At 43.3% G+C, this 6,724-nt stretch overlaps 1 non-coding gene and 1 pseudogene across 1 annotated transcript; one reads left to right on the forward strand and one right to left on the reverse strand.

Annotated features, from left to right (window-relative positions):
* Window positions 1-3,068: 3,068 nt before the first annotated feature.
* On the reverse strand, window positions 3,069-3,149 carry LOC115691201 (small nucleolar RNA SNORD36). Its single transcript, XR_004006953.1, has one exon. It is a non-coding gene; the product is annotated as a small nucleolar RNA SNORD36 (small nucleolar RNA).
* Window positions 3,150-3,978: 829 nt separating this feature from the next.
* On the forward strand, window positions 3,979-6,724 carry LOC130136647 (putative pentatricopeptide repeat-containing protein At5g13230, mitochondrial; annotated as a pseudogene).

Genomic DNA, 6,724 nt, shown 5'->3' on the forward strand with positions numbered 1-6,724 from the left:
TTGTTTTTGGAATTTTTAATATTTTAATATATATTTTTTTGAATTTTTGTATTTTAATATTTTTAATAAAATAAAGATTCCGGACCGGGTCCCTGACCCGATCCGGCCGACACCTGACCCGGCTCTCTGACCCGCCCGGGACCCCCCTTTTCCTATTTCTTTTCCGAATTTTTTGTTTTCCCATTTTCCCTCTCTTTATTTCTTGTTTTTTCTTTTTGTTTCTTTTTTTCTTTTTCTATTTTTCTTTTCTGGTCTTCTTCCCTTCTTTGCGTGCCCTTCTGGACGTCTCTCCCCAGAACGCTTTCTTCTTTCTTCATCAAGAACGTCTTCATGCCGTCACTGGGATTACGCCGGGAACGCCCACCGCCGTCCGTCGGCTCGGGCCGCCAACGTCGACGACGGACGCTGGCCTTACGCCATCACCGCCGGCCAACTTTCCGGTGACCACACCAGCCCCTTAGAGAAACAGTCAGAACTCCCCACCGGCGACAAACGCACTTTCTGACAATCCAACATTCGGTCCCAACAATAGACGCTAAGCCTGAACACACAAGCATACATACACAAAATCAGGCATAGAACACTGTCACGGTGGGACTTCGACCCAAGGCCTCACCGGAAAATGAATGTTGACTCCGACTCGTGTGCACGTCCATGGCCGACATCGGGGAACAACGGAATATGCCATACAAACACATGAAAAAACAAGGAAAGCTTGGGATCAGTAACTACAATAGAACCATTCAAGCATATAACAAAACTTTAGGGCGTCGGTTTTGCAAAAAGGGACTCGGAGTTTCAGTCGGACATTTTGTCGAACAGGTGGTGGGCGAGTTCGAGCAGGGGCTTAAGATTGACATTCGGTGCGATTTTTTTCTTGAACATGGAGTGTGAGGATCTAAGGAACCATATCTCGTCAAAAAATCGTCTCGGCTTGCGATAGAACGCTAAAAAAAAAAAAAACGCGACCAGATTCGACATTTAAAACTTAAATAGCTTCAGGCGGCCAAAAAAATGGATCAACAGATCCGATTTTGACTAGGCTCACGGCTTGTTTTCAACATCCAACGCTCAGAAAAGGTTCATGGAGTGTCGAACGAATGTTAGCCTCTGTCGACGGGGCCGAGCAATCACCGAACGGACTCGGTGTGCCCGGCACCCGAGAGGCAGGGGAGAGGAGAAGCCAAAACAGGGGAAAGCTATGGAGACCCACCTGGTTCGTGACCGACCGGGATGAAGCGCGGCGACTGGAAGCTCGTCGGCACCGACGGCGACTCGGGCGGCCCTCCGGCGAGCGGGTGAGGCTCTCTCTTCCTTTCTCACCCTCAAGATCTCTCTTTTTCACCTCATCCTCCCTTTCTCTCCGGTTCTCCCTCGCCCGCTTCCCCGATTTCTCTCCTTTAGCTCTCTCGAGCTCTCTCGAGGAACTCTCTCCCTCGGAACTCTCTTTCTCTCTCTCGGAACTCTCTCCCTCTGTGCCTCTGCCCCCCTGCTCCTATTTCTGCCTCTCTGCTTTCGTTCTGGCTTCTGTCCGCTGCCTTCTCCCCTTCCCCAGGGGCGCAGAAAAGTTGCTTTTATTATGACATGAAAATGGAAATAAAGTACTGGGCGTAACCTTAGGAGTCACGGTCGACTGACAAAGTGATTATTTTTAGCATTTGAAATGGGCGTGCCTTTTCTCTTAATATCTTAAACATAAGTTTTTTTAGCTGCTCTCTATTGAAAGAGAGTAATGCTATGACAAGTTATTAATGAGCTTTACAAAAAAAAAAGTTCATACTTAAATCTCATGTGAATTTATTATTTAAATTAAAATTTATGCTTCAACTTAATTAAAAGAGAAAAAAAAAGTACTAGAATTATGAAAACATCATATATAAATCAGTGTGTCATTATTTGCATTATGTGAAATTTTCAAGTGTTTGGGGTGTTAGAAAAGTAAAAAGAGAACGTAAATCGCAAGATATTAATTAGAAAGGGTGAAAAAAAAAATGCAATCCGGACATGCCCTTATTTTGTAAGGATTTTGCCAACAAATGTTCAGTCAAACAATCGATTAGGGAAAATTTAAATTGAGTATGCTTGATAATCGCTCGAGGTACACTTGCTAACATGATGCCTTTTCATAAAGGAAAATATTAAAGAGTGTCTCTAAGGATTAACTCATACACTGAAATGTTAATATATCTATTTGAAGCACATTACCTTTTTAGAACTTATCCCCTTTCAAATTTCAAAATGCGTTTATATAGGTTATAGCTAATTCTAGTAATCTTAACTAGTACCAGGGACACTATTCATCAGGAAAAGACGGGGCCCTTATGTCTGACCTCTGCAGGATGACACACTTGCTTGGCATTAACACAGTTAACTAATCGATTAATAAAAGATATTAATTGAAGCACTTACAACGATGGAGGTTATTTAATTGGGTGATTATAAACAAATTAATGGGGCGGGCCTTTGGCATGCATGATGGTGTTTCCCCATAATTACGAGAACCGAAACACTGCGACGTGGGACTTCTTTGGACATTCGCTTCCACAGCATGTGCCTCCCACCCTCCCTGCAACCCTATACGGACTCTGCATTGTCTAATATATACATAAACACACATGAATATATACATAATCCTGTATGTATTTAACAAAATTTAACAGAATTGAATATTTCTCGATATTCAATTTGTCCAATGCGCAATTAAGTTTTGAAAAAAAAGTGCAACCAAATTCCTGTATGTATCCGGACGAACAACCGCTAAGGCAAATTCATTTACACACTTGCGATCGAGCAAATCTCATCTTTTATGTTTAAAATTAACCGGGATTCCGATTCTTAACGCAATCTAAAACCTCGCTTTGCAAGTCTAGAAAAATCTAAAACAAAATATATATGTGGTTTAATTCTCCCAACATTCGACCTAAAAAAAGAAAAGAAAGAAAATATAAATCCCACCAACATTAACATTGAATAAAAGAAGGCAAAGAGCTAGCCGTTCATCGAGACTGAAAAATTTAAAACCAAAAAAAAAAAAAAGAAGATGAAATTTTTCATGAGAAGGAAGGGCTTGAGCATCAGTTTTAAAAAGCTCGATCTTGGTGAAACTTCATGGAGCGATCCAATCAGAGCATTCAATCACATCGTTTCTCATCATCTGCTCAGCCCCCTCACTCATTCAGACAAGAAAATAGTTCGAATCGGAAAGGAGGAGGACGACGCAGGACGCACGCCAACGAAAACACCAAGAAGAAGAAGAAACAGAACAAGGCAGGCCAAGGCGTCGTATCGGATGGAGGAGATTCAGATCTACAAAGAGAATCGTAAGACGTGTAGGTAGCCGGATTTCGATGCGTAAGAGATGTTGGGAGAACCGTCGATGGGGACTGCTGTTTGTATAGAGTGTACCTCAAGAAGATGGTCTGCCTCAGAAACCCTAATTGCTCCCGCTTGAAACGCCGTCGTGTGCTTTGAGTCTCTCTGATCTCGAGTCCCCAAAACGGCGTCGTTTTTAACTACGGCCCAAAAACAGGCCCTAGGCCAAGGGGGTCCTGTGTCGGCCGGCAAGTCGGAGGCCCCACAAAGGGAAATTCCTTTCCAGGATAAACTCGGTTCGCGCTTCGAGCGCTCGCGGGCTCGAGCCGGGGCTAAACAAGCCGCCAAGCTCACGATCAGGTATATATGTTGACAAAAGCAACCTTAAGCGGATTGAAATAACCGAAATAACAAATGGAAAGGATGGATGTTTCTTTTTATTGAAAATGCGAAAGCCATTCGTGATCTCGAAAATACATGATTGTTTGTATCGATAAAAACAATGATATTTTACCCTACGAACTTATATTACTTTCTGTTCCATTTTTTATACAAACTTCATTTCCTCTCTTCTACTTATTATTAATGTGCTCAGGCCGATTTTTACAAAGGAATTTTTTTAGTAATGATTATGAATTATTTATGTAATAATGTGTTTGAATAGATATAGAGCGGGTCATATAGTATAAAGCCCGTGATCGAAAATACACGCCGAAAAGAGACGACGTGAACCGAACATCAAAAACCTGGCATGCGGGACTGGGTTCTTCCCTGAGCAGAGGAACACGGTCGCATGATCAGGTTCCTGAGCACGAGAGCGTTCCGATGTGCGAGTGTTGCGACACCATGCGATGGTCGTGGACTCAACAGCTTCCTTCACCCGTCAGCATGTGGGTTCTCGGCCCAAGCCGCCCATCTGCTCGAGCAATGTCCAAACGACTCGGAGCTTCCAACTTCAGACTTCGGCTCACATTCCTACGCCAGTATGCTCCAAGACTGCATCCACAGCGGCGACCCCATTTCGGCCAGGCCTCTCCACTGCGACGTCATCAAGAGGGCTGCTTGCCTGGACTTGTTTGCTTCCAACATCCTTCTCAATGCGTACGTGAAGTCCGAGCTCTTGGGGAATGCGCGCATACTGTTCGACGAATTGCCCGAGAGGAATACCATATCGTTTGTGACGTTGATCCACGGCTTAGCGCAGGCCCTCCGGTTTGGTGAGGCCGTCTAGCTTTTCGTTAGGCTGCATAGGAAGGGGCACGAGCCGAACCCATTTGCTTTTACTACTTTCTTGAAATTGCTTGTGAGTATGGAGAGGGCAGACATGGCTGGGGCTGTTCATGCCTGCATATGCAAGTTGGGCCATGATTCGAATGCATTTTTTGGGACAGCTTTGATAGATGCTTACTCTGTGGGTGGATCTGTTTCCTGCGTCAAGGATGTTTTTGGTGGGATTGTTTTCAAGGACATGGTTTCATAGACTGTGATAATTTCCTGCTGTGCTGAGAATGGATGCTTCGAAGAGGCCATGGGGCTCTTCTCTCAAATGAGAATTGTTGGGTTTAAGCCAAATAACTATACCTTTGTCAGTGTTTTGAAGGTTGTCTCGGTATGGGGACTATACATTTGGGGAGAAGCGTTCATGGATGCACGCTGAAAACGCATTATGAGCTGGATGTACATGTAGGTGTGGGATTGCTAGAATTGTATAGTGGATTGGGTGACATGGAGGGCGCACGGAGGGTCTTTGAAGAGATTCCTAAGAAAGACGTAATTCCTTGGAGCTTTATGATTGAGCGTTATGCTCAGATTAGTGAGAGTAGAAAAACGGTGGAGCTTTTCTGTCAGATGAGGCAAGCATTTGTCGTCCCCAATCAGTTTACCTTTGCGAGTTTGTTGCAAGCATGTGCCACTATGGAGTCTTTACAATTGGGTGAGCAAGTGCACTGTAACGTCCTCAAGATTGGTCTTGACTCAGATGTGTTCGTCTCAAATGCTCTAATGGATGTCTATGCTAAGAGTGGAAGGATTGATATTTCTGTTAAAATATTTGAGGAATCACAAGCTACAAATGATGTGACTTGTAACACTCTGATTGTTGGCTTTGCACAAATAGGTGAGGGGCAGAAGTCATTGAGTTTGTTCTCACATATGCTTGATCATCGACTGACGGCAACTGAAGTGACATATCCTAGCGTTCTTCGTGCTTGCGCTGGCTTAGCATCTCTGGAGCCAGGAAACCAGATCCATTCTCTAACCATCAAAACTACTTATGACAAGAACACAGTAGTTGGTAATTCTTTAATAGATATGTATGCCAAAGTGTGGGGCCATCAAAGAAGCTCAATTAATGTTTGATCGGATGCATGCACGAGATGAAGTTTCATGGAATACTATGATCTCAGCGTATTCTATGCATGGTCTTGGTGGAGAGGCTCTAAACATATTTGAGATAATGAATGCAAGCAAATCTCGACCAAATAAGTTAACTTTTGTTGGCGTCTTATCAGCATGTAGCAATTCTGGACTTATGGATCAAGTTCAATGGTATTTTCATTCTATGGTGCATAACTATGGCATTGAACCTTGTGTAGAGCATTACACCTGTATGGTTTGGCTCTTGGGAAGACTAGGCTATCACGATAAGGCTATGAAATTGATTCAGGAGATGCCATTTTAACCTAGTGTCACGGTGTGGCGGGCTTTGCTTGGGGCTTGTGTTATCCATCATAATGTTGAGCTGGGAAGACTTTCAGCAGAGCGTGTGCTTGAGATGGAATCTCATGACGAAGCAGCCTATGTTCTTTTGTCCAACATTTATGCAAATGAAAGGAGTTGGGAGAATGTCGCTGCTGTGAGGAAAAAAATGAAACGACAAGGCATAAAAAAGGAACCAGGGTTAAGTTGGTTTGAATATCAGGGAACGGTCCATTACTTCACCGTTGGGGATACTTCACATCCTGATATGAAGCTAATCAGTGGGATGTTGGAGTGGTTGAACATGAAAGCCAAAAAGGAAGGGTTTGTCCCTAATTGTAGTGCTATATTACTTGCTGTTGAAGATGAACAAAAGGAGCGCTTGCTGTGGTTACACGGTGAAAGATTAGCTTTAGCATTTGCGCTTATCGAAATGCCCTATGGAAACCCTATACGTATTATGAAAAATCTTCGAATATGCGTCGACTGCCATGCTGCAATAAAGCTGATATCAAAGGTTGTGCCGCGAGAAATTATCATCAGAGATATCAACCGCTTCCATCATTTTCACAATGGAGCATTTGCCTATCATAGGAAAAGGAAACTCTACTATACAACACAAACGATTGATTCGGGAGGTCCACTTGCAATTTTATATGGCCAGAATTTAAAGAAAATAATCTCCTTTTGGCACATAGTGCTTTTGGATTGTTGA

Source organism: Syzygium oleosum, unplaced genomic scaffold, assembly GCF_021117445.2.
Source record: "Syzygium oleosum isolate NSW1041296 unplaced genomic scaffold, Sole_v2.1 Sole_v2.47, whole genome shotgun sequence".
Lineage (NCBI taxonomy): Eukaryota > Viridiplantae > Streptophyta > Magnoliopsida > Myrtales > Myrtaceae > Syzygium > Syzygium oleosum.